This window comes from Carlito syrichta, unplaced genomic scaffold, assembly GCF_000164805.1.
Source record: "Carlito syrichta isolate Samal-C Ts95f unplaced genomic scaffold, Tarsius_syrichta-2.0.1 Scaffold316215, whole genome shotgun sequence".
NCBI lineage: Eukaryota > Metazoa > Chordata > Mammalia > Primates > Tarsiidae > Carlito > Carlito syrichta.
The window spans coordinates 308267-336079 of NW_007260311.1; the positions used below are offsets into that span (position 1 = coordinate 308267).

The 27813-nt window shown below is 41.5% G+C and overlaps 1 pseudogene; it reads left to right on the forward strand.

Annotated features, from left to right (window-relative positions):
* Positions 1-27813, forward strand: part of LOC103276524 — a 104650-nt pseudogene that overhangs the window by 17379 nt on the left and 59458 nt on the right.

Sequence of the window (27813 nt, forward strand, 5' to 3'; positions counted from 1 at the left end):
CTCACCTCAGCCTCCCAAAGGCGTGGGATTACAGGCTGAGCCACCGAGCCTGGCTAGTTAGGTTTTAATTTGCATTTCTTTGATGATTAGTGAGGCTGAGCATTTTTTCACATATCTGTTGGTTGCTCGTATGTAACACCATCTTTTGAGTGAATGTTGCTACCATAATTCAATTTAACTTTGAAAAGTAATATGAGATAACATCTCTTAAAATTTGCATACTTTCTTTTGGTACCCCTGGTGTTTTAAGATAGTTTATTCTTGAACCAAACTCAAGGTCTTAAGCCCGGAACACCCATCCTCAGGAGGTCCTGAGAACGTGTGCCCACTATGGTTGAATGGTGGGTTGATTATATATATTTTAAGAAGACAGAAGTTATAAGAAACCACAAATTAATATATGCTCTATCTTGATTGGTTTGGCCTGAGAAGGAGGGACATTTTTAAGTGAGGGCTTGCCGGTCATAGTTGTGGACAAAAATTTCTTGACTGGTAATTTGTAGTTCCTTACCTAAGGATTTAGGAAATCAGTAGAGGAGATGCTTTATTAAATAAGGAGTGGAACACTTTAGGTTTGTTATATGTAGATGAAGTTCTATATGTGGAAGACTTCAGGTAGGATAGGTAAATGTCTTACAAGGCTCCCTGAGGTCTGGAAATCCTTAAGAGATGGCTTTGCAGGACCATAAACCACCTTTATTTGTTATGTTATATCATGCTATAGTCAGGCTGGAAAGCAAACTTTAGAATATAAGGTAATAGGGTAATAAAACCCTGCATGGTGAGTCCTTATTAGGCACTGACTCCCAAAGCCTTTTAGTTAAGACTTTGGGTAAGAGGAAAAAAAAGGTCAGTTGTAGTCCTCAGATGGCATTTTCTCACTGTGACCTCACTTGGTGGAAGGCGTGAGGGACCTCTGGAGTTTCTTTTACAAGGGCACTAATCCCTTTCATGAGGGCTCCTCATGACCTTATCACCTAATGCCCTGCCTCTTAATGCCACCAGCTTGGGGGTTAGGATTTCAACATATAAATTTTAAGATGACATAGATATTCAGATAATAACAGTTACCTATACTCAGGGAGGAAACAGGGACAGCCCATGTAATCAGTTGCAAGCAATACAAGCCTGAGTTATTTACCTATGTTGACAGAGATGTTATATCTCCACTATAACAGAGTCATAATCCATTCCTCTCCCTAAATGGTTCTAAAATTAAATTATAAGTAATTGTGACGGCATATGATCTGTGAAATGTCAGAATGGCCAAATAATAATAAAATACCTGCAGTTAAATCCTCCACCGCCCTTGGTTCCTCCCGACACACAGGCTGCACCAACGGCTTTACTGAAATTTCCTGGCTCTGTCTTGTGTTCTGAGTATTTCACCTGTAAAGGTCCCCCAGATAAATGCCACCTCCTTGAGAGCAAAGTTTACTGTGGGTTTTTTTTGTTTGTTTATGTGCAGAATCACACTGTGATATAAAGTCAGAGCCAGAGAGGACCCAAGATCTATCCTGGTGCTCCAGCCTGCAGCTCCAGAGGCTCAGGGGGTTGTGGCTGGGGAAGCCCAGAGCAGAGCTGGACCCAGTCTTAGCAGACATGGGGCAAAAGAGAGCCATGCTGCCTCCCCACAGAGAGGCATTAAGGAACATGTGAACAGTATTTGATTAATTATATTACTTATTTTTAAATTAATGAAAACAAAGAACAGGGCAATTCTGGGGAGTCCCTGACCCGGTGTTTGAAATAGTTACTTCCTTTGGCTGCCTCATTGATTATTTGCTTGGGAGATTTCTCAGATCTGACCACTCTCTACATGGACTTGAGTGACAAGTTTGCATTATTTCTGAATTCTGAGTACACCTGGAGCTTGCTGTGTGTTCCGTGTGCCATGCCATTCCTTGGTTACACAATCTAGGGCAGGGCTTCTCAACCCTAGCACTGTTGACAGTTTGGACCAGATAATCTCTGTGCTGGGGACAATCCTGTGTAATCAAGGAAGTTGAGCCTCATTGTTGGTCTTTACCCAGTACATGCAGGTACCACGCTCCAGTCATGACAATCAGAAATGTCTCCAGACATTGCTCATGTTTCCTGGGGGAGGCATAATCACCCCAGGTGAGGGCCAATGGTTTAGGACATAGCATATTAGGAATGTCCGTTTGCTCAAATCGTATTCATCTCTGTGTGTCCACAAAGGTTTCAAGAGAAAGGTGGGCAGGCTAATGGTACTCAGGGAATTTCTCAGGGGATACCAAATGAGACCTCTCTAACTTTAATTTGGTTGATAGAAAGCAAAGACTTTAAATTACTTAGGGCAAACTCGTCCTCAAGAACAGATAGCCTGAATAGCAAGGACCCTGGCAACAAAGATCCCAATGGTGAGAAGTTTTGAGGCAAGCAGTTCCAGGATGTCCAGAGGTTTAGGAGTTGGGTGCTATCCATTGACCCACTCTGGTCTCCTTGTGTCGACTCTTCATCTTTTTGTTGGAAGCTTGACTTGGCAAGATGACTGCCACAACTACAGATATATTCAAGATGAGAAGTGGCATGGGCTACCTCTATGCCTTTCATCAGAAAAGCAGAAAAGCAACACTGTCTTGGAAGCCCCCAATAGGGGTCTCACTGGTCATGTGGTCACCCTTTGCTGCTAGGTTGTCTGATAGAGGAATGAAAATTAAGAGGAGCTCTAGGTGGCCAATTGATATCTACCACTGTGTCCTGGGATTCATGGGCTCTGAAGCCCAATCTGGATGTGACTGGCTGAGTCACTGGTGACTTGGGGATTTGGGATGATGTATTTGTGTGGTTGGAGACTGGAAATGTCTCATTACACAAAAAGGGCAATGGACATGCACATGGGTGGCCTATGAAGCCTGCTGGTCATGCTGATGTGCATTGAGAGCAAGTGGTCATGCTTGTCACAAAGGAGGGCAAGAGATGACATCAGCCATGCTCACTGCCTCTCAGCTAACACCAGCAAGACTCCAAGGAAGGATCCAGACTTTCTGCCAGGGAGACATTTCTCAGCTGGATCTCTTCAGAGCTTTCCAAGAGGGAGGGATAGGCATTGGTGAGAGGTGCCATGCACTGATCTGTGGGACATGTGGGGGTAGGGGTGAGAGTTTGACTGATGATCTGCACCCTCGGGCCATCCCCCAGAGCCCTGGGGACAGAGGTGGTGATAGGAAAGTCAGCTGGTCAGGGCCTTGAGACCCATGGGGGGCCTGACAGTGGATCCTGGACCTCTACCAGCAGGTGAGGTTTGTGACTTGCTTGGTACCAAGATGACACTGAGGGACTTGCCATGGTCCCTACCTGTCTCTGTGTTTGCATCACAGACATGTTAAATGAGGTCACTCTTCAAGTTTTTGGTGCGTGGCAAGGCATTACAACATCATGAAGAACATGTTATTATCACCAGCATACATTCTTATGAACGGTGGCAGGTTCCTTCTCTCTTTCCTGCATTGGGAGAATACTTTTATTCTTCTTCTGTTTTGGTAATTTGACACCTGCCTGTGTGATATAAAACACAAACTTTGATTACAGTTGCCATAGTTGCATGTCTGATTTTACTTATTTACTTAATTTCAGGAGGTAATGGTGAAGAAGGGGAGCCATCTCCAGTCTAGTTTCAAGAATATGTCGTGTCTGTGACCAGCAAGGCTTGGCATGTTCCACCCCCTGACTGAGCTTTTCCAGTAAGTCCCAGCTACCAGCCGTCATGCGGGGACCTGTGCCAAGGCAGGGGACAGAAGCCACTCCAGGCTCCCTTCCACTCCTCAAATTACTACCAGGCATTCCAGAGCCCTGTTTCATAACTGGCTAATTTTGGATTTCAAACTTAATGATTTAAACAAACCCACACTTCAAATGCAATCTTTGGCGGCATTCACTCTTTCTCCAGTTTTTTGGCAAGTAAGCTATGTCTTTAACTCTTCCTACTTTTCTATTATGAAAAATTTCAATGATCCAATCTTGAAAGATCCTGTATCATCTGTGTACACATTTGTTTCCTTTTTTCCCAGATTATTTTGAAGTAAATTTCAGACCTCACTTACTTCTTCATTAAATATTTCAACACAGGTCTCTAAAATGGAAGTTTTATTTTTCTAAAGCATAGTTTGACATTATTAACCCTAGAATTTGATAGCAATTTCCGAATATCATGAGATATTGTCAGTGCTCAAATTTTCCTGATTGTCTTAAAGCTTTTTTTCAGTCTATTTGTTGAAATTAAAGCTTTTTTTCAGTCTATTGTTGAAAGTAAGGCCCTTGAACTATCATTGGTTGGTGTGCCACTTAAGTGTCTCCTAATCCTTGGGTCGCTCCTCTTTCTCTTTTTCACTGCAATTTTTAAACCGTTACCGCTGAAATTACTCAGTCATTTGTCCTGTAGAGCTTTACATAGGCTGGACTTGCTGTCCACAGCCCTATCCTCTGCTTTCAGGATGGAGTCAGACATTGAGACTTGGTAAGATTCAGGTTTGATGTCTCTGACATGAGTAATACTCATAGGGAGTGGCATTTGCTTCCATCAGGGAATGCAAAATGTCTGGTTGCTTCTGTTTTGGGGACAATAAGAAGCATCAATGATGATGATCTGGATATATTAATCTGTTATAAATTTCAAATAGGAAATACTCCAATATCTGATTTTTATTATGCCTTTTTGTTTTCTACCTATCTATAAAAAGAACCTTTTACTCATCAATTACTTGGCTACCCTCAAGTGCAGTTCTTACAGGAAAGGTGGAATAAATGCTTGAGTTTTTACTTTTATTGACCATTTTCACCTTAATCTGTAGGTTCCTCAGCATTCTCCAGAGATAGGCAATGATATTTTGTTTTCAGTTCATTATGAATTTATGCAAGTAAACATATTTGATGTGTTTCAATAATTGCAATTGTTATCCTTATTCAAAATAATTGGCATGATATTTGAGATCTTTGACATGATATTTTTAGTCTTTGATTGTGTCTTTGTTTTTCATCATAAAAAGATGTTTAGGCTCATCTTGTATGAATTCTGCCTCAGTCTTGGAATCTGCTATTTCTTTAAGGAATGGTGGATGATGCTAGTGAAAACTGATATTTAAATTCTATAATCTGTGCTCTTTGCTGCTGGACTGGTCAATGATTCAAGACCTTTTCAAAAGACAAAACTGGAGAATAGGCATTTTTTTAAAGATAAGAAATTCATTGTAAGCTCTTATGACAGCTATTTTTTGAATAACTATCATGTCTTTACTTAATTTCATAAATAGGACATTTGTATTTCCTTTCACTCCGGTCCAAAATCCCATTTCTCAATGAAACTGACAAAGTTTTCCTTATGGTACAGGCACAGGAAACTCAGACAGCAATATCAACACCATGAGCAATACTATGATTATTTAAATGGTTTTAGGTTTTAGTTTCTGCAGTCATTCTTGTCAGTAGGTCATAACTCATTGGGGATATTCAGTTAGATTTCTTTGTTTTAATGTCAATTGGAGTAGTCACTCAGCTTGTGAATTAAAACCATGCTAAGGTGTCACTACACATGTAACAGAATGACTAAAATAAAAAATACTGGTACTAAATGCTTATAAGGATGTGGAGAAACTGAAAGTCTCATATGTTGCTGGTAGGAATGTAAAACGGTCGTGCCACTCTAGAAAACGATTTCACAATTCTTTCTTTTCTTTTTTTTTGAGTTGGAGTCTACTCAGTCACCCAGACTGGAGTGCAGTGACCACTCCTGGCCACTGCAGCCTCGACCTGCTGGGCTCCGGCGATCCTTCCGCCTCAGCCTTCCAGGTAGCTGGAACTACAGGTGTGCGCTACCATGCCTGGCTAGTTTTTGATTTATTGTAGAGATGAGGTCTCGTCAAGTTGCCCAGGCGGGTCTTGGACCCGCGGGCTCAGGCAATCCACTCACCTCAGCCTCCCAAGGTGTGGGACTACAGGCTGAGCCACCGAGCTCGGCTGTCACAATTCCTTCTAAAGTTGAACATACATTTGCCATGTGATCCATTGATTCCACTCCTAGATATTTACCCAAATGAATTGAAAATTTATGTCCACATAAACATTTGTACATAAATGTATATATAAGATAAAGTCATAATTTTTCAAAACTGAAAACAATTCACCAAAGAGGATATATGGAGGGCAAACAAACTAAATACCCTCAAACAGGTAACTGGTTAAACAAACTTTGGCCCATCCATAGAATAGAATACTACTTATCAATGAATAGGAATGGTTGATTGATGCATACAACAACTTGGATGAATGGCAAAGACATTATGTTGAGTGAAAGAAGTCAGTCTCAAATTGTTACATATTATGTGTGATTCCATTTGCATGACATTCTAAATAAGACAAAATTATAGTGCTGGAGATCTGATCAATGGTTGCCAGAGTTAGGAGTAGAAAGAAGTGTGAGTATAAGGAGTGAGTACAAGAGAATATTTGGGATAATGGATTTGTTCCATATTCTGACTGTGGTGGTGGTCATATGAATCCACACACACTAAAAATTCATAAGACTATAGACTAAAACAGTTTTACTATATGACAATTAAAAGTTAAAATTAATCAAAATAACTATGAACCATATCCCAAGCTTATATTGTTTTTAATCTGTTCGGTAATAAATAGTAATAATGATCTGAATAATTATTGCCACCATTAACTAAATGCCTGCTCCTAAAATCTGTGGGTAATATACATGTGTACTTAATTTTCAGTAAAACTCCTTAAGTTAAATATGATTTTAATTTTATCCATATGAAATTTGAAACTAAGTGAAGGCGAATAACTTGCTCAAAAACTAAGGCTTTAACTAGATCAGTCCCATTGGTTTTTGTACACATTGAGTGTCTTCAACTTAATGGAAACAAAATAGAAATGGAAACCACACAATAAACAGCATCTTCTCAGTAAAATAAATAAATGTTAGGCATGGTGGCTCTAGCCTGTACTACTAGCTACTCGAGAGGCTGAGGCAGGACGATCGCTTGAGGCCAGGAGTTCAAGGCCAGCCTAGGCAACATAGCAAGACATTGTCTCTAAAATAATTAAAAAAAAATCTTTTGTTTTTGAGTTAGAGTCTCACTCTGTTGCCCAGACTGGAGTGCAGTGGCTGCTCCCAGCCCCTGCAGCCTCGACGTGCTGGGCTCGGGTGATCCTTCCACCTCAGCTTTCCAAGTAGCTGGAAGTACAGGCACGTGCTACCACACCTGGCTAATTTTTTGATTTTTATTGTAGAGATGAGGTCTCACCAAGTTGCCCAGGCGGGTCTCGAACCCACGGACTCAGGCAATCCACTCACTTCGGCCTCCCAGAGCACGGTATTACAGACTGAGCCACCGAGCCCGGCCTTAAAAAAATTAATTGAATTTTTAAAAAAGAAAGTAAAATAGACTTCCTTTCTTCTAATTATTTCTTTCTCTTTCTCTCTCACACTGATGCCAATCATAACCCCAAAAGACACAGTCCCAAATGCTATAATCTCAAATGTTGAAATCCTAAAAGATCAAAATCCTGAGTCTAAAATCCTCTAAAATCACAATTTTGAAAGATTAAAATCCTAAATGTTGAAATCCTGAAAGCTGAGTTATAAGGATGGGATTAGTGTGTTTTCAGTTGTATGATGGATAACTGCATCACGTTAGTCAGAATTGTGTTAGGCGGAATTATTACCTTATTATTATCTTTGTTTAGAAATTAAGTATGGTTTAAGAAAATGTGTGTGGGTGCCAAGCTGACAAGGTGGACATGTGATGGTTAATTCCAGGTATCAACTTGACTTGATTAGAGAATACCTAGAAAGCTGGTAAGGCATTAGTTTGGGTGTGTCTCCAATGAAGATTAGTGTGTGAGAGGATTAGGTGGGGAAGATCTATCCTCGGTGTTGGTGGGAACCCTACAATGAGCTCTGAACTTGGAGAGAACAAATACAGAAGGCCAACTGGTCTCCCTCAGAGACCTGGGGCACATTTTTCTTCCGCTGACTTGAACATCAGAACTCCAGGTTCACTGGCCTTTGGATATCAGGACTTAAACCAACAGCCCCCAGGTCCTGAGGTTTTTCTCCTGGACTGAGAATTACACCATTGATTTCCCTGGCTGTGAGGTTTTCTGAGTTGGACTGAGTCATGCTACCAGCACCCCAGGGTTTCCAGCCTGCAGATGGCCTGTCATGGGACTTCTCTGGCACCATAATTGTGTAAGTCAATTGTCTTAATAAATCACCTCTCAAGTATCTATATACATATCTTTTTGGTTCTGTTTCTCTGTAGAATCCTGACTACTACAGATTTGATATTGTAGAAGCAGAACATCATTCCTTCTTACTCTATTGCTTAAAACACAATAGAAGAGGTCTGTGAAATTATTTCCTCGCCAAAGGGCTGTGATAAATTAAGAGTATGAGGCTACTTAATGGTGAAAATAAAAGTTTAAAAGCTAATTATTATTGGTGCTGCAAAAGCAGGAAATCGCTTAATTGCAATGACTGAGCAATAACCAGACTTTTAAATAGGCAGCATATACTTATAAAATTTGTAGATCACAACCACTCTCCAAATACATGTGCAGTAAGCGTCTCAAAGACTGTTTTTAAAAAAGTGAAAATGCAGGTGAAAAATACAAGAACTTCCCTTGCCAAATTGTTCATTCATGTGTGATTTCTGCTCCTTCACCGATAGCCAATTCACCATGCTGTGCATACCGTCTTCAATCTTCACATTGCTTCCTGATGCTGGAGGTATAAACTGTATATAGTCTTTTGCAGAGTTCTAATTTGTTTTATGCATTTTTTTTGCAAATTTTATTCCACGATAATGCATTATCACAGTATTGACTTTGTAAATAAGCATTGTGTGCGTATCTAAAAACATAAAAACCTGCTCAGTAAATGAAGAGATATCCGTTTTATACATCTGCTTTTGTGAAAGATAAAATTTCTCAAATCTTAGCTCTTTGGGTGATTGTATATGAGGCGACACCCCAAAAGACTGGAATTTATTTATAAAAATTGTGTATTTATTCTTACTTGTTTAAACTTCAGTCACCTTCAGAATACTCTCTGAAGAAATACACCTATCAAGATGCTTTTTCCACTGATCAAAACAGTTGGAATTCATAATTTGATGCCTTTTAGTGCTTCTGCCGTTTTTGTTTCACTTCTTCCACATTGGCAAAACATCTCCCTTTGAGGACTTTTGTCATCTGGGGAAACAAACAAACAGAAAGTCACTTGGGGCAAGATCAGGTGAATAGAGAAGGTGTGGCATGGTCAAAAACTGCTGAAAGCCGGGTGTGGGCAGGTGTGTTGTCATGGTGGAAGAACCAGTCACCTGTTTGCCACAACTCATAATGTTTCTTCTGCAAATCATGACTCAATCTTCTCAAAACTTATAGATGAAAACAGATTGTTTGATCTAGAGGAACAAATCCTAAGTGTACTACAGGGGTATGGTGCTCATTTTTCAAAAGATAATTCCTTTTTTTTAGGGATTCCCCCTTACATGCTGGTGACTCACAGCAGTTTTTGATTGATCTCTTCAAAGACTTAGGTTGTCCATTTTGGTGTTTCAGATGATCACAGTTATAAATCTGGGTGCACAAAATTACCAACCATAGTAATATCAGTTTATACATTTCCTTTTTTTGACCTATTTTATTATGAATGCAGGTCACCTTCTCATAACTGCTGTACCACTGTTACTGTCCTTAGTATACCTGAATATTTATGCTTGCAAAAATATGTATGCTATTATTGCCTATTTTACTGTGTAAAGTATTTGATCATGTCTTTACATTTCTCAAAAACCCCCTTTAAAAACATAAATAAATGTCTTAAATAATTTTTAAAATTATTTTTTCCAGCACTATATTTTTGGAATTTTTATCTTTTCAGACTGTGATTTTGGAGATTTTAGATCTTAGGGATTTTGAGTTTTTAGAAGTTAACATTTGAGATTATGGCATTTAGGACCGTGTCTTTTAGGATTATGACCCCTCCCCCCATACACAAGAACACACACACACAACTCTAAACACAAGTTGCCTGCATATCCTAATCACTGATCATCCCCTGTGTAACAAAATCTACTGGATGTTTTTCTACCCTTGTCTTCCACACTGATGATCACTGCTTCCTTCTTGAAGGCCTTTCTTCCTTGGCTTCCCTAATCACCATCCTCTGGGATTTCTTCTTCCACTCTGGACACTCCTCCTGCTCATTTTCAGGCTCCTCTTCCTTTATCCATGCGCTCAAGGTGGAGTCTATCCTTCAGTGCCCAGACCTAGGACCACTTCACTCTTTAGCCATCACCTTCTTCCTAGGGATGACACCAGTACCCATGATTCCAATTAACCCTGCATGGAAATTATTTCCATACACCTCCGGCCCAGACATGTCCTCTGATTTTTAGATTTATTTAGGTTTCCAAGTGGTCTCAAGCTCAGCATATCCAAGCACAGACTCATGGTCTTCCATCAAAAATGTGGCAAGGGATGCTATCACCTATCCAGGTAAGGAATCCAGAGACCGTGGAGCCAGGTCATCTCCTTCTGTTCCCACAACAAAGTCCTGTTCTTCCCCCCCCAAGATTTCTCCAGTCAGCTTCTTTACATCTTCACCAGCATGGCCCAACTCCAATTCACCATGAGCTCTTGTCTGGACAAATAGGACAGCTTCTTAACCTGCCAGTTTGGATTCATGATAGTGTGTTTCAAATCTAGCCTTTGTATTACAGGTAGAGTAAACATTTAAAAAATAAAATCTGACCCTCTCACCTCTGAATTCATTTTTCTTTCTCATCCACCAAGCCACCTCTTCTATTCTATTCTGCTCAACATGCCCATAGGTCCTGCTTTTCTCTCTAGCTGTGACTTACCCACCCTCTCCCACTTCCCCTGGACAGAGTCTTTGCCCATTTCCCCTGTATATCCTTCACTTTCTTAGTGTCTATTTATCCAGTTTTTCATTATGAACTTACAGAGTTTTACTCCATGATTTTGCATTCTTATCACATTCTGTATTCATTTTATATTTATTTACATTGGATTACTGCATGGGGACTCCCCAGGCTGTAAGCCCATGAGGGCTGGGCCATTTCTGTCAGGCACACAGGTTGGTGCTGGGCTGGCATGTAGTACGTGCTCAATAACTATTTGTGGAATGATTACATGAGTATAAGAAAGAACAAATCTCATTAAATAGCATATGACGGAGACTGCATTCAAAGCCAGGTCTCTGGCTACAAAGTGAGGATATTTTTATTTTGAATCATCATCAGACAAAAGGGAACACCATGGGACTCTATGTGTAAGAAATGGAGAGTTAAGCTGCACAAAATGCCTACCTGTCCTGCCCGTCTTGTCCCATGTGACTGGGTGCCAAGGAAGTCACTATGGACTCCATCTGCAGTGCCTTATGTGACCTGCAAAGCCACTTTCCACCTATACCCCATTGATTGGTTCACTTACCCCTTAAGGGGTGGTCTTGATGGTGACTTTGAAGAATAACATAAAATGTCATGAAGACAGAAGTCACAGGAAGAGGAAAATACTGGGGGGGAGGTCATCTATGTGACAGCTAGTCTGATACATCCTAACCAGCTGTCTTGTTCAGCAATAACTGGCACGGCTGGGCAGCTGCTCCTGTCCTGCAGGGCTAGCCACAGCTCAGGCCAATGACAGTAAAGGGATCAAAATATCTATTTTCTTATTCCACACCATTTTTGTGTTTTTTCCCCTGAATCTAGGTCTTACTCTGCTACTCCTACTGGAGTGCAGAGGCATGATCACAGCACATTACAGCCTTGAAATGCTGGGCTTAAGTGATCCTCCTGCCTTGGCTTCCCAAAGTGTTGAGATTCCAGGCATGAGCCATCACACCGGCCTCACATCTTCTTATTATTTGAAGCATTATGTGCCAGGTGCTTTCTATGTTCTCTATATGGGTTTCCTCTTTTGATCTCCATAAATAGGAATCATTATTTTACAGGGGAGGAAACTGAGGGGTACAGACATTCGTTATCACGCTCAAGATCACAAGGTAAGGTTGAGATCTGAGAATAGAACTTACGTTGAATGGACTCAAGACTGAGTGACAGAGTGAGACTCCAATTCAAAAAAACAAAAACAAAAACAAGATAAAAAGATGATGTGATCGATCAATCAACTTGTTTTCTCTTAGAAATCACTTAGATTTGAGGGTGAGGTGGGTCAGAGTACTTCTTAAAAAGTTTCTCTCATACTACCAAAGTCTCTTCTCCCCTACTCTCCTTCTGTCAAAATGTTTTTTGTACAAGCTCTGTGATCTTATTTGTTGCTGACTCTGACATATTCTAGGGCTCAGGCTAGATGGCCACCCACTGGAGAACCTTATGATTAATCCTGACTGTATTAGATATTTTCATTTCTAGTTTTCTTCATGAACTACACCTTTCCCTGGTAGCATTTATCAAACGAAGTAAATAGCTATTAGATCACCATTTTCCAGATTAATGAGAAACTCCACAGAGGTCAGTTTTTCACTATGGTCCCCATTACCCAGCTTAGTAGGTTTACATGGAGAAGATGGACCCTGGAGACAAAGCTGGGCATTAGAGACATGCATGGTACTACCTTCGCTTAGCACCCCACAACCTAGTTGGAAAAGCCTCGTGATGAGTCTCTCTTTGGGTTATAAAGGCTGAATACTACTGCCAAGAAGCACAGAGGAGGAAGGGACAAATGCTCAGTATCATGGGATCAGACAAGATTTTACAGGGAACCGGGGTCATTCTCCAGCTGAAGGTGAGAGGATCTTTCTACTAGGAAAAGGCAGAAGGCCTTCAAGAATTCCTCTTACTTCTCTATGCATGGTCTGGATCTGGAAAGATCAGAATGTCTGATTCTGGACAGTGTCCCCAGAACTGCCCCATATGCATTGAATGAAATATAACATTTCCAACTGACCACCTTTCCTGGTCTGCTTATGCAGTGGTGTTGAAAGCAGGGACTGTAAGTTCAGGCTACTTAAGTCTGAGTCTTGACCAGATGATTTAATCTCATGTGACTCACTTTTCCCATGAATAGGCTAGAAAGAATAATTAGCACCTTCAGCATATTAAATGTGGTAATGAATATTAAGTAGAGTTCTTAGTACATGGGTTTAACTATCACCATCATCATCACCGTCATCACTACCCTCACCACCACCACCATCATCATCATCACACATGTCGTCATTATCATCATCACCATCTCCGTGATCATCATCATCCCCATCATCACCATGATCACCACCATCATTATTATCATCGTTGTCATCATCACTGTTATATGCCATAACGTTTGTCACCATTCTCATTATTGACATCACCATTATCATCATTGTTAGAATTATTTTGTGGTCTTGCCCAAATTGATAAGGATGGGGTATACTTATGGGCAATATGATATTGACTTGTGACCACAGGCTTCTATAGGTAGCAAGCACATGCCAATTGTTTTCTAAATTGAATTGAGTTTTGTCAAATGTGGATCATTTGGAAACAAGAAACTGCAGGGCTGTTGAATTGGCAAGGAGAGTGGATTCAACCTTTGAACATTGGTCGTTGGCCATTGACAATTCAGTTGTGTCTCAATGTTTAGTTGGATTATAAGATTTCTGAGAAATTAGTAGAGTTTTTAACACTTGAAATATCAATGGCCTAGAACCAACCAGGAGTGTATTTATTCTTACACGTTTAAACTTCAGTCCCCTTCAAAGTACTCTCTGTTTGATGAAATATGCCTATCAAGATGATTTTTCCACTGATCAAAAACAGTTTTCGAACTCATAATCTGATGCTTTTTAGTGCTTCAGCTGTTTTTGTTTCACCTCTTCCACATAGGCAAAGCATTTCCCTTTGAGGACTTTTTTTCACCTGGGGAAACAAACAAACAAAAAGTCACTTGGAGCGAGATCAGGTGAATAGGGAAGGTGGGGCATGCGGGCTATGCCCTTTTGGGTCAAAAACTGAAAGCTGGGAGTGGGCAGGTGTTTTGTAATGGTGGAAGAACCAGTCACCTGTCTGTCACAACTTGAAATGTTTCTTCTGCAAGTTGTGAAGGAGTGAGGAGCAGGAAAACTGTGAAGGAATGAGGAGTAGGAGGAGGCATGGATTCCTCAAGAATTAAGTGAGGCTTGACCACTGAATGATATTCAGAGCAAGGGGGAATAAGGAAGTATTATTGAAGTGTGTGCATCTATAAGGGTTGTCAGATAGCAGAATACTTGAGCACCAACTGTAGATAGACAAGCCCAGGTAGGAAACTGAGTTCAGGCTGCACGACATTAGAACATTCACCAAACTTCTCCAAGACTCAGTTTCCTCACCCCAAAAAATTTAGAAACACTGGGATCCATAGGTTCATAGGTCTGTTGGAGCATGAAGTGAGATGAGAAAGTTGGAATACGTGTCTGAGTATGGTAAGGCTTGGATCGGTCTGGATGGTCCCAGTAACAAGCAACCCCCACATCTCTGGGTTAACCAGGCAAAAGCTTATTTCTCACTCCTGCAAATCCAGTACAGGCCCACTGATTCTCCAGGAAATTATTCCTCATATCTTGGCTCAGAATTCCTGGCTGACCTGATCCTAAGCTCTCTCCCTTTTAATCTGTGCCCCTAGGATCACAGTGGCAAGGCAACAGAGCAGTAGGGAAGTCACAATGACAAGTGAGTGCTCTGACACTGAGGGGCTCATGTCACATATACCCAGGATTAGCTCAAGCTAGTCACAGGGTCTTACCTAACTGCAAAAGGATTGGGAGGCATGAAAGAACTCTTTAGCCCAAAGGCACAATAGAACTGGGCACAGGGTGGCATGAGGCTCTACAACACACCTCAATTCATGTTAGGTAAGATTATTTTTGTGTTCATTGTTACTGTTTTAAAATTCATAAAAATTGTTGGAAATGTAATGATGAATTTTGTTAAGCCCCATCCGAATGCTACTGTGTCAAATTGGTTATGTCAAACTAACTTGTTCCAACTGGTCAGGCCAAAGTGTCTTGTTTCTGTGGCATAAAGAAAGGAGGAGTATAGGAGGCAGATGGTGGAGTTAGAGGGTCACACAGAGAGAGGTCAAGTTCAAGGGAGTAGCAAGAGGGCTCTGAGGCTACACAGATCTCCACTAGAGGCCCAGTAAGTGGGGCCTTTATCAGCTGAGAGACTCAGAGTAGGTTACTCCAGGGTTCTGCATTTAACATTTTGCTGGGGGTGCAACCTGATTTTAAGATTTTAAAAAATCTTGATGAGTAGTGGAAGCTATTATTTAAAATGTGCAAATGGCTTTCTACCTCAAGAGATATACAGGCCAAACTACTTTGAGGCTGATTATAACTTGGTTTCAAGAAAATTAGCAGACTGGCCCTACATAATAACTTAACCAATGAGTTATATGTTCAGCTTGGTAATGTAAAAATAAAATAAAAATGTTTAAATTTGTGTAGTTTGGCCAGAGCTGAGTGCTACACACACACACACACACACACACACACACACACACACACACACACACACACACATTTGGAAGGCATATAGGTGGAAAATATGTCTTGGTCATATTAAAACTTAGGTGAAATGAGGTGTGCAGTGTGGGTGGTCCCCTAGGAGTTAGGCATACTCTTATCCTAGAAAGCATTTGTAAGATGTGTACACATTAGGCCATGGTCTTGAATTTTGAATTTTGCCTAAGTGAGTGCACCTGAGGAGGTGGAGAAAGCATTGGCGGTGCAGGACCCCAAAGTGTTACTGTAGTGGCAGAATGGAATGAGAGCCCAGAGATGTGACCTTAGGTGGTAGATGATGCTGTGGGCAGGGACTGGTGGTGCACCAAGGGCAGAGACTTCCAGGAGTGTGAGATTTTCCTGGAACTTAAATGAGAAAGAATTTGGAAGGTCTAGTGGAAATTAAGAGGATACCCTTCACTCTGTAGCTTCCTGTGTCTCAGTTTTCTCTCTGATCTCCACAGTCACTTTTTTGTCTACCACTTGGGGCCTCATCATGTATACAGCAAAAACTTGACTCTTATAAGCATCATGTGCCTATCATCATGTTAATCTACCAGATGGGAATCTTGCAGCATTTCCGGGAATGCAGCACTATTTGAGGCATCTCAATGCTCATGAAGATGACATGTGGCATGGAAATGTGTCTTGATGAGGGAACTGTGCCCTCACTCTCTCCTCCCACAGTGCACTTGGCCACTCTCCTTGTCTCATGTGTCTATGCTTCTCCATGCTTACCTGTCTGCTTCCTCCAAGCAGGATGAAGTTGGGAGTTCCAATTTATCAGAACACCACTGGGTCGAGAGAAACAATTGGAACAAGGGCACAAGGAAATCTATTGTAAATTAATAATGACAAATCCAAGCAGATGGAGAAAGTGAAAAGCTAATCAAAGTGCAGATCAAAGAAGTGGAAAATGAAGATTAAGGATATGAAGTTCTTGCAGACGTCCTGGTGGTTTCTGCTGTTTGCAGCTCCTCAATTGCCTTTTGCACCATTTCAGTGATGCCTTCTTAGCTAGTCAAATCTCTTCCAGTGCCACCACTCTCCTTCTCTCAAACTTTCCTCACAGCTGGTGGGAGGTGAATCTGATTAACTCCTAACTTCCAACTGCCACATCAGGGCAGAAGAGTCCCCTGTAAACATGGCCATCTTTGGAATTCAGCAGTGACAACAAAGAACAGAGGGTATCCTGAGATATCTGAACAGAAGTGAGGGGATGGGAGATGTTGAGTGTGTTTTCAAAATTGGCACACTCAACATCTCCCATCCCCTCACTTTGGCATGTAGGTAAAACGAATTTTTCAATTTGTAACTTAGAGTAATGGCAATGGAGACAAGGCATAACAACTTTCTATCCTTCAAGCAGGCCCATAGTGGTGAATCTACCTGGGTTTTCATGAGGTGTCATCAGGATTTACATTTTCCAATTTCAGTGTACATGAAAAAATAATCAGTGTGATGTTCTCTGCATAGATATCCCTGGTAGGCTACATAAGAATCTGAAATCAATCATGCCTTCTCCCATGTGCATACCCACAGGCAGATACAAGCATGCTCATTTTGCATTAGAACTTGAATCCTTGAGCATGGGATTCTGTGTTTACAGCAAAAACAAACAGCCCTTTGAGCAGTGGGTCTCAAACAGGACTGACTACACCCCCAAGGGGACACATGGCAATGTCTGAAACATTACTAGTTTTCATAATTAAGGATGGCAGTTGCTACTGGCATCTAGTGGGTGGAATGTCTTACAGTGCACAGGATAATTCCCCTACAACAAAGAATTATGCAGTTCTCAAATGTCAACACTGTCAAGGTTGAGAAATCTTGCCCTAGGATAATTGCCCACAGGTAGTAAAAGAAATTCATTACCTGATAACAGTGATGGTGATGATGATGTGATAGACATGCATACTGAAGGTAAAATGCTAGTTCTCATCTATGAATTGAATACCAAAAGTTGACTCCCCACTATGGGGAATCTTTGTGGACTCCCAGGCACCTGCTCTGCCCACTGGGTAATCTTTGTTCCTTTCTCTAAGAAAGTCCAGTACAGGTCACACACTCACTGACTGTGCTTTGTTCCCTAAGCTCCTGACCATTTTGTCGGCAACTTAGGACCTTTCTGATCACCATACTTTTGGCTGTGGAGCTTCTAGGGGCTCTGACCTGTCTATCATGCATGGGGCCCTCTGATCCTTGCCCACAGACCCTAGAGGGTAGTCCTTGCCATCTGGGAGCCCTCTTCCTGCTCAGGGATCATGGGGTGGGCTGCTAAAGCCAGCCTTGGATATTCAGTGTCTCTGGGCCATAGTTTTGAGCCAGTCCAGCTTCAGGGGGCCATATGAGTCTTTCTCAAGAACTGCCCCCCTTGAATTCTGTTGGGATGTTCTGCAAGCTGGCCACACAGCAGCCAGAATTTGAGAGGCAAGTTCACCTTCAGCCTGCAGCTGAACTCAGAACCAGCAATCTCTTTCCTTTCACCCCATATCTAAAAACGAGAAGAACTGTCACACAGCTCTTTACTTCTGGAATATACTTTTTTCTCTGCAATGAACCCTCTGCCTTTCCCTCCAGATCTGGGCTCTAGGCTGAGGGGCTCAGGTTCAGGATTTCAGTGATGATTCTAGCCACTCGTAAACCGGCATCCTCAGCTTCTAGGCCTCAGACCCAAGAAGAACAGCATGAAAAAGTTCTATTAAAATTCCGTATAAGCATCAGTCTCAAGTTCAATGGGCAGTAGTTGTACACTCCTATTGAATCTCAAGTGCTCAACTTTGTTTCAGGCACTGAGTTGACCATTTCCTTCCAAATTATTGTTCATTTACATATTGTACAGTAACCCTGTAAATTAGAAATCATTACTCTCATTATGCAACTGGAGAAATGGAGGTTCAAAGCTGTGACTTTCTCAAATGTAAGTTCATTGTTTGGAACATGTGCCTATGCTGGTTAATGTTATATGTCGACTTGGATGGACCTTGAGTTACCCAGATTAAGTATTGTTTCTATGTCTGTAAGTGTGTTTCAGGATGAGATTAGCATATGAACTGGTGAATTCATTAGAAGATTGCCCTCTGCAATGTGGGTGGGCCTCATCCAATTCATTGGGTTCTGAATAAAACAAAAGTTAGATGAAGGCGAAATTCACCCCATTTTTCCTGCCATACTGTTTGAGCTGGTACATCTCATCTCGTCATCACCAGCTGTCAGACTGGGATTTACACCCTCGGCTCTCCTGGTTCTCAGGCTTTGGACTCAGACTGAATCATACCACTGGCTTTCCTAGGTCTCCAGCTTGCTGATTATATATTATGGGACTTCTTAGCCTCCATAATCACAAGAGCCAATTCCTCATAACCCCCGCCCCACACACACACATCATCTATTATCTCTGCCTATCTTTATCTAATCCATTATCTATCAATCATCTATTATCTACCTGTCATCTATCTTTCTAGCTATCATCTGTCTGCCCCTCTCTCTATCTATCTAGATAACTATCATCTATCTATGCTATCTTTCATCTCCTACTGGTTCTTTCCCTCTGGAGAACCCAACTAATACTGTATCAGCAAGAGTATTTGAAGAATTGTCTGCTTATTATTTCAATCTCAGCTCTGTTGCATTTTACTGTTTCCTGCTGCAAATGCACTTCATAGTCTCTTCAGCATGGCTAAGAGCAGACATATCTGCCATGTTTGGTAATGAAAACTTTATGGTCCATTCGTTCAGCACTAAGCCTAAATTTTTATTACATATATTTATATAAACTCATGCATGACAGTCAAGTGACAGTACTGCTGTCTCCTGTGAGACCATATCAAGACAGTGCTGAAAGCAGGCCAGGGTTGCTGGGGAAGAACACACTTTCTGGAAGCCACAGTAGGACATTCCCAGTGATTTGACTCAGTTTGACCAGAAAAGAAACTTAAGCAGTTTTCTCAGTATTCTCTCTCCCTGGGTTTCATCTAAATATGAGCTATGTTCCTTTCTTATTCTAGATGTCTGTACGATATACTTAAAAATAGACCATTAGTATCAATGTTTGAGTATAGAGAATCCTTAGATATCTATAGAAGAAGATGCAGGCTGATTTGAAAGAATTGATAACATGTAATCCAAGTAATGTAATTGGTGAAAGAATTTTCACCATAGTTATTTTTAAAAAGTAAAACAAACAGAAAGGTTTTCCTAAACAATGTGAGGCACTAACAAATCTAGCTATAAACACTCAGTCTTGCTCATTTATTCACATCTCTGTTCAAGTTTAATTCATCACCAAGGACTTCTCCAGGTGACCTGTCTAAAATGGGATGTTTCTTGCCCCTGTCAGAATCCATTCTCTTGCTTTGTGCTTTTCTACAGCATGTGTTAAGTGATGAACCCCACTAAGGTGTAAGTTCTATGAGGAGTAAAAACTTTTGTTTTATTCACAACCTTCTCCCCAGTGGCTAGAAGAGCACTTGGCACAAAGTAGGTACATACTCTAAAAGTATTTAATCTTGACATTGAATAGAAAGAGCACACTATGAGTGAGTTGTCATATTTCACATCATAGGTGCTCCTAAACTTCAGAAGAGAGAAATGTTTCCTGGGACGTTACCAGAAATTCACCTTCTAAAGCAAATGTTTGTTGAACGTTGGGTCAACTTTGGACAGGGAATGACAAGAAAGAGGGTAAAGGATATTCTGAGAAGCAACAACAACTTAACCCACAGCGTGAAGATAAGAAGAACCTTAGAAGTCACTGGTCAGTTTTTGTCAAGTGATTTGTGATAGAAAATCTATTAGAATGTTTACATCTATTCCATATTGATAAATGTACCATGGGTGCTTCCACAGGAAATATTCTTACTCTGTGCTGGGTTTGAAGAGAAGAAATTAGTGTCACTGAAGTAATCCCCAAACTATTAATTATGTCTATTAGTTTTAAACTGACCCCTTATCAATTCACTCATTCTATTGTAGCCATGCACATATAACTACTTTTTGGTCAATGAGGGACCACACAAATGATGTTGGTCCCATAAGATTGTAATATCATATTTGTACCGTACTTTTTCTATGTTTAGATATGTTTAAGTATATAAATACTTACCCTTGTGCTACAGTGGCCTACAGTATTCAATACAGGAACAATATAGGTTTGTAGCCTTGGAGCAGTAGGATATACTATACGTAAGTTTGCAGAAGGTTCTGCCATCTAGGTTTGCCATCTACTCAGTGATGTTCAAAAAATGACAAAAATCACTGAGTGACCCATTTCTCAGAATGTATCCCCTTATTAAGCAATGTATGACTTCATTTTCTGAGAGAACTATGCTAAAAACCTCTCATTATAATTGTGACTCCATTTTCCCTGTGATTCTTTCAGTGATCGTTTTTATTTTTTAAAGTTATGTTATTTGCATTTAATGTTAATATTACTATATCTCCTTGATAGATTGCTTCATTGGTCCTTTTTGAAAGTTAGAACTATTCCTCAAAAGAAGATATGGGGAGCCAACAGACTCATGAAAAAGTGCTCAGCCTCACTCATCAGAGAAATGCAAATCAAAACCACATTAAGATACCACCTAACCCCAGTAAGAATGGCCATCATTAATAAAACAAACAACAACAGATGCTGGCGAGGATGCAGAGAAAAAGAAATGCTTCTACACTGCTGGTGTGAATGTAAACTGTACAACTTCTTTGGAAGACAGTGTGGCAATTTCTGAAAGAACTAGAAATTGACCTTCCATATGACCCAGCAATTCCCCTAATGGGAATATACCCGGAGGAACTCAAATCATTCTACAAAAAAGATACCTGCACACATATGTTTGTTGCAGCTCTATTCACAATAGTGAAAACATGGAATCAACTATGTTGCCTATTGAAGCTGGACTGGATTAAAAAAAATGTGGCACATATACACAATGGAATCATACAGAAGGACAAACATACGAATTTCGCAGCAACTTGAATGGATCTGGAGTCAATCAAACTCAGGGATCTATCACAGAAACAAAGAACAGAACTTGAACAATTATAATACTATAAGAAAGGGATTGGCGGTAGTGAGAAACTGTCAGGGGAGGGGAGTGGGATTGGCCGTTGAGGGAAATTGCTAGGGGAGAGAGGGGCATACCTCATCAACAAGGGTACCTGCATAATCAATGTTTGTATACCTAACCCTGAATTGTACCCCATATTTTTTTTTTTTGAGTTGGAGTCTCACTCTGTCGCCCAGACTGGAGTGCAGTCTCGACCTGCTGGGCTCCAGCGATCCTTCTGCCTCAGCCTTCCAAGTAGCCGGAATTACAGGCATGTGCTACCACGCCCGGCTGATTTTTTGATTTATTGTAGAGATGAGGTCTTGCTGCCCAGGCAGGTCTCGAACCCACGGGCTCAGGCAATTCGCTCACCTCAGCCTCCCAAGGGCACGGGATTATAGGCTGAGCCACCGAGCCCGGCTTGTACCCCATATTTTTATAATAATATTTAAAAAAAGAAAATTAGAACTATTCTTTTTTTGTTGCTTTTAATGTTATTTTTCCAAGATCATACCATAAATACAGTTCTTGCTCTCTCATATGTATATGTGTGTGTATTACTCCTTTTTTAAGGGTATGTCTCTTTTAAATACTATATAACTTAAATTGTTTTAACCTGATTTGCTTGAGAGCCTCTAAGTTTTAAAAAGCATATTTAACTTGTTTATATTTATTGGATTACTCACAGAATTGGACTAAATTTCTGTCAACTTATTTTGTGTTTTGTACATATCAATCTTTGTCTTTGATTCACATTTTCTTCCTTTTTTCTTGACATTATTCTGATTAATTCAATTTTCCTGAGAAATATAGCATAGTGGTTAAAGACACAGACTCTGGTGCAGTTTTTAATTGTAGCTCCACCTCTTATCTGCTGAGTGTTCTTGGTTTAGAATCTCCATCTGTGAAATGTGGATGTTAAAGAAAACTAAAAATGGAGGACAGAGTTTAGATAATGGAGAGAGATATATCATGGGGTGTATCTAAACCACCCATAAGCACATAGACAAAACAAAAAATCATCCTGATTTTTTCCAAATACTAGCTCTATTCATAAATAAGATACAAAATGTAAGCTTTATACCCTTGTTAGCACGATTCAGTGAAATTAAACCAATCAGCTGTAGACAAAACATCTTAACTTGCTCTAAAAAAGTTAATGTATGGTAGCTAATAATGAGAAAGTTGAAATACTTCCTTTTTTAATGCTTTGTAAACTGTGCTGTGACTGCTGCAGGGCAAGCTTCTTACCACTTGGTTTGAGGTCTCCAAGATTGTAATCTGTACCTTTTCCTATTCAATGACAAGAAACTTTTATATTTTTACTAACTTGATATGATTTCAAATTTGACAGGTATAATGACACCTTTTTACCATAACATTTAGGTAAAGAGTAAATAAATTAAAGTCGATTAAGTTTTGTATAGTACTGTAGAGAAGAACTATATAATTGCTAGTTTTTATTACTATTCAGTTAATTTTCCTCTACCAGTATGGTACATTCTGTCTATTTTTGTGCATCTGTGTATAAACACAAACACACGGCATATTTATTACCCTTATACTTTTAGTATTTTTTTAAATCATAAAGTCTAGAAGCTGGCTGTGCTGGCTTATGCCACCCAGCACTTTGGGAGGCTGAGGCGAGAAGATTGTCTAATCCCAGGAGTTCAAGACCAGCCTGGGCAACATGGTGAGACCTCACCTCTACAATAAATTAAAAAAAAAATCAGATATGAGGGCATGTTTCTGTACTCACAGCTCTTGGAAGGCTCAGGCAGAAGGATTGCCTGAGCCTAGCAGGTCAAGGCTGTAGTAGCCATGATCATGCCATTGCACTCCAGCCTGGGGGACAGAGTGAGACTCCAACTTAAAAATAAAACAAAACAGACAAACAAACGAACAAACAAACAAACAGAAAAGAAAAAGAAAAAAAAAAAGAAGAAAAAAGTCTAGGATCATTCAGTATATCTATCCTCTTCCTGAATGAGATAAGGAAGTCAACATTATTTAACTTCCTTCCAAACTCACCCTTCTTCACAGTACTCATGTTACTGTTGTCAATTATTTTGTCCGATGTTATTTTTAGTTTTTATTTACAACCAATGCCTTTTAATATTTTTAACCAGGCCTTGCTATTCATTTGCTGAACATTGGATTGTTGTACAAATGTGTGTCTGTGTTACTAGCAATGTAGAATTCAAGACTCACCCTGATGGTTTCTCAGCTATGGTGAGAAGTCTGCAGTCAATATGAGGGTCCTCTGTAGGTGACCTGTCTTGGACCTATGAGAAGTGTAGAATTCTTCTTCTATTGTAGAATTCTTCTATGGTGATATATTTGGTTTCACTAGATGACCTAGAAGTAGGTTTTCCCCCTACATTGTGAAAGACTCCCATCTATTACCACTTAGAATGTGACCTCTCTCCATTATCTCTGTCATCATCCACCCATCCTAGTGGACATGTGTTGGGCACACAGGGCATTTAGACAGGCCAAGAAGGGCCTTCATTTGTCTCTCCAGCATTATCAGAGCTATTCCTATTTTCTCATCTCAAGTTTTAGATCTCAGAATATGCCAGCCTCTTGAAGCAAATACATGCTATGTCTTCTCTAGAATTGAGAACTTGATGGTATGCTCCTCTGTTTGGCCTTCAAGATTCAGAATGACAAACGGACTCCTTCTGCCCTGAATAGACACAGGGCCTTTCATGGCCCACAAAGTCCCAAGGACTAGGCCTGCCCTTTCTCTCAGGCCTATGCTTCAGACTCTCCGACCTGCAGCCTGCTGAAGGCTGCTCCCTCCGACTGGAGACCCTCCTGGGGCCTGAGTATCCCTGTCCCTCCTCTGTTCCTCAGGTGCAGCTGAAGGTGAAGGTGAGACTTCTTACAGTCTAGGGCACACCTGTCCAGGGTGTTTACTGCACCTGCGGCTCTGCTTGTAATTGCAGGCTGGCCTGCTCCCCTTATACTGCCTAGGGCAGGGCCGGTTTCCTCCATTGCCTCCCTGCACCTGGCCTGGGTCTGGGTCTGGGCCTGGGTCTGGGCCTGGCCAGTCAGGTGATGGTTTGATGCTTATGGAAACTAAATGCCCAAGCCAAGGTGTCTCTCACTTCTGTGTCTCTAGGGGTCAGATGACAGGGTCACAATGTTTGCCTCTTGCTCTCTGCTCTAAGGGCAGTAGAATTGGGGGCAGGGCACAGACTCCTCCTAGTACAGCTGGCTGAGCTGCAGTGAGAAAACATGTTCAGGCCATTGCTGTGTCCATCCTTGTCCAGGGAATGTGAAGAATATGAGCTCGACCAAACATAAAAAGGACAGTGAAAGTTACAGGTGCCTGACCCTGTTGGCTCTCACTAGTTTTCGATACCTTCATGGTAGACCCTTGAGGAGTAAAACCAGACACATGTGCTCAAATTGCTGAAAAAGAAGGTCTGCTGCTACCAATCCCGGGCCTTCTCAGGGCAACAGCCAGGCTGTGAGAACAAGGGCATGCTTGTTATTTGCTAAATTAAAAGCCCAAATCCCAAATGACAAGCTCTCTTCTGCCTCGAGGGAAGGAGGAATTTTCATGTTACAAGGGAAAAACGTGTGACTATTCACCTAAAAGTAATCTCTGAAGTTCTCAAACCATCTTTGAAAAATGGAAAAAAAAAAAAAGAAGAAGGGAAAGAAAGAAAAAAAGGATGGATACATAAGTTCCAGCAATGGGTTTTTCACTTTAATTTTTTTTAGAAAATAATTTTGTATTAGGTTCATTATTTTACTTGACACTCGTTTTTCAACTAGAAAACCAGCTTCAAGCTAAGATAAATTTCAACTAAACACTGGAATAGAATCCAATTTAGATGTTCCACTAATTCAGTAAACCTAATTAACTTGGTTCTGCTTTTTGAATCCGTTTGCTGGGATGTAATGTTTCTGTTTGGTAAGCAGATAAGGAGATAAATGGGTCACTGTATTTATGACTCATTATTCCCTTTAATATCCACACTGGAGAGAGTACGTTCTGATTACAATTAAAATGCTTTTATACCATTTTAGCAGTAATTGAGCGAACCCGGCAATTTGTACTTTGATTCTCTCAGTTAAGTAATTGACGATCACAAGCCATCATTGGATAATAACACATTCAATCACTCGGCTTCTGCCGGTGTATTTAAAAATAGCCCAGGAGTGTGCTGTTAAGTTATTATGCGTGGTGACAACCTCTCAGGAAAAGTGGGCACTTAGTTACCGACAATGGCTTCTGGAGGTCACTGCTGTTTGCACAAACCTTCTCAGGCTTAAGAGTTGATATTATCGCCTGTAGGCTGTGGGCAGTCGTGGGTGATAATGCAGGCCCAGGAATCCACTTTGAGATCTCAGCTATCCAGATTAGCTCTTGATAAGAACCAAATAACACAAGTACTAGTTATTGGAATAGCACCAGCGACCCAGTACTTGTAAGGGGTGAGCAAGGACACTTGGGTCTGTTACAAAGTAAACACACAGGTGAGCAGGTGGTCATCAGCATGTGGGTCTCCACTGGAAGCCCTGCTCGGAGCTCCGGAAGCCATAGGAAGCTCACCTTCTATCATAGGGAGCTAGCCCTAGGGAATGAACACAGCAGCTAAGTCATGTTAGGAGATTTAGTCAGTGCTGTGGAAAAGAAAGCGTTGAGGGAGCTACCAGGTAGAGCTGGTGGGCCGTGAGCACTGAGTAAAGTCCCAAAAGGGTCAGCGAAGTTGCCCACAGGAATTTCTAGGGAAAGGTGAAGGCAGAAGTGCATTGGCATGGTCATGAAGCAGCAAAGCTGAAGGAAAAGCAGCCAGGGAAGTAGGAGGAAGGCTGGGCTTGCTGACTTAGGGGCCAGGCGAAGGTGTTCTAGAAAGGGGAACAAGCTTGGTGAGGGCTGAGTACTGGGCAGACCTCGATTCGGTGAGAACAGTCCTGGTGGAGGGTGGGAATGTCCTGGGCTCCAGGTCTGGCTCCACATGGTCGTTGGCTGCTCTGGGACCTTTGCTGTGCTGTGACATGCTGTGACTCCAACATCTGGTAGCTTCTATCATTCTGATTTCACATAAAGAAGAACTACCCAAAGGGCTGATGAGTTCAGGTTGGAGAGGTTTATGCTGGTCTCTCACAACCCTCTCTGCTTTGGGGGGCCTCAGGGTTTGTGACACCTACCCAGGGTCTCTGAGGTGGTGCTGACTTTGCCTGGTTCCTAAAGCAGGTGGCCATGGGGTCTTTAGACCTTGCTTTCTGGGCTGGCTCCAGGATGGAAACATGGTGCCTGCTGTCTGCTGGCTGAGTGGGGCCCTGATTCGAATTCAAGAGCTATAGCTTCACTGCGTTTGCAGAACATGTCTGGCAGAGGTACAATCCTCTCAGTGAGCTTGGAGTTCAGTGTCTGGTTTTGCTACTTCTCAGTGGGAATGAGGGGAGGGGAGCTTGCATATATTCCAGAATAGCCTCCTTCCCTGCTACTTGGGTGTCGTTAGCATCCCTCAAGTGGGCTGTAAACCAAAGAGCGATCCTCTGTGCTCTGCCTTTGGAAGCAAAAGCCAAAGGGAACAAAAGTTCCAGGCATGGGAGAGAGATTTGGGGAGCTCAGGAAACTCTGACAGTGTTAGTGCAGATTGACCTAAGGAGAGTACTAGTTACTGGAATAGCACCAGGGGCCTGGCACTTTTAAAGGGTGAACAAGGACACTTGGGTCTGTTACAAAGCGATCCCTCCTGGCTCACTTTGGAAACAAAATCCCTGTCTGTACTGCCTGCATTCAGAGGCTCTCAGTGGAGGAGGAACCACCAAGGAGTGTTCCTGCTTGGGATCCAGTGGCCAGTGGCCCAAGTAGCTTTCAATGGCAGGATTCCTTTCTCAAAACTCCAGAGCAGACTTGGGTCACACTTCTGAGTTCCAGCTGGGGCCAGAGCGACAACCAGTCTGGTGAGGGCAGTAGAGAGAGGGGTGAGGTTGGGTTCTGGAGGAGGTCAGGGAGGCAGCCTGTACCTGCAAGGAGGACCCTCAGACATATCTCCCCTTGGGAAGGGTCTGATCGCAACCTGGCAGAGCTGAGGACAGAATGCAACGCCAGGTTTGATGCAGGAAGCAAAACCAACATCACCACAGGCACCTCTTGCCTGCGCCAGACTTGGAAACTGTGTGACCTCCTTCTCATTGGGTGAGGCACAGCAGAGGGGGTGGGGAGGCATCAGGACCCTCCTGCCCCAGGCCCTT